General features: G+C 37.8%; 1 non-coding gene across 1 annotated transcript; it reads right to left on the reverse strand.

The window, feature by feature from the left end:
* Positions 1-846: 846 nt before the first annotated feature.
* Positions 847-953, reverse strand: LOC141589382 (small nucleolar RNA R71). Its single transcript, XR_012520323.1, has one exon. It is a non-coding gene; the product is annotated as a small nucleolar RNA R71 (small nucleolar RNA).
* Positions 954-1,401: the final 448 nt, after the last annotated feature.

Below are 1,401 nucleotides of genomic sequence, written 5' to 3' on the forward strand. Positions count from 1 at the left end.
AATCATGTAAATTACATCAATTGGCATAAACACAATCAAAGGAAAACACCTAGTTAACTTTTAGCATTTATTGAAAACCGTCATAAAGAAAACGACCAACAAAGCCTTATCTCCAACACGTGTCCACGTCCCAAAAATCGACTTTAAAGAAAGGCATAAATCGAAAACCATGAAAGCACCATAAAAGATTCTTCTTCTTCTTCTTTACCCATTAAAAATAAGAGACTTTAAAGGCAGGTCTAAAGGTCCATACAAATAATCCCCATAAAATTATTTGGAGATGAATATGATGTAGAAGTAAGAGCAAGGATTGTGAAAATATAATTTGTGTATGAGTTTGGAAGAAGGAAAGATATTCAACAATGGAGTCAAAGGGAGAAAAGAAGAACAAAAGAGAGAAAGAGAGGAGGAGAGGCGCGACAGCTTCACGCAATAAACAAATAATTGACCTAGTTGCTTGCTAGGTTAAGTTTATTTATAAGGGGATTAACTAATGGGCTTTGGGTCCATTAGCTCATACAATGGATTATCTGATTACAAAACTAATTGGATATTATTAAAACGCTAGGAGAGCTAAAATAAGAAAAGTAATTTTATATTAAAATAGTCGAATCGTGCACGGACATTTTAACCCTTACATATGGAGACTTTTTGTGACTATTGTGATGCAATTTCTTAAACCGGGGTGACTCAAGACCAAATTCGATGGGTTTGTTTCCTTTTTCCTTTATCGGAACCGCAAAGCAATGGTTAAAGAGCCTAGACAAGGCTACCCTTGGTATTGATTCATGGAAAAAGTTATCACTTGCCTTCTACAAGAAGTTCTATCCTCTGGAGAAGACTAACATGTTGAGAGCCCAAATCACCGGGTTCAAGTAAAGAGATGAAGAATCCTTATATGAGGCTTGGGAGAGATTCAAGGATACATGTCGCTCTTGTCCTCATCATGGACTAAGTGAATGGTTCCTTGTTCAACAATTTTGAAATGGCTTATATGAAGATTCGAGAAATGTCCTCAACATGGGTTCCAATGGGAGATTCACCGAGGTTGATGACAACCAAACATGGGCTAAGATCGAAGAAATGGCGGTTCATAACTCTCAATATAGTAGACCAAGAAAAGTTACTAGAGGAGGGAAGTATGAAGTGGACTCCATCACACAATTGGGTGCCCAACTAAGTGTTCATATTGACACCATAAACTTAAAGTTTGAGAAAGTCATGGCCAAGCTTGATGAAGCTTCTCAATCACCCAAATAACATGTTAATGCCATGATGGAAACATCCTCAATCCCAAATGGAGTGTGTGAGAGTTGTGGAACCTTGGGACACGATCAACACGAATGTAGGGGAACAAGTCAACAAGTGAATGCTTTCCAAGCATACAAACATGGCACCCCT

This window comes from Silene latifolia, chromosome 6 (genome assembly GCF_048544455.1).
Source record: "Silene latifolia isolate original U9 population chromosome 6, ASM4854445v1, whole genome shotgun sequence".
In the NCBI taxonomy this organism is placed as follows: Eukaryota; Viridiplantae; Streptophyta; class Magnoliopsida; order Caryophyllales; family Caryophyllaceae; genus Silene; species Silene latifolia.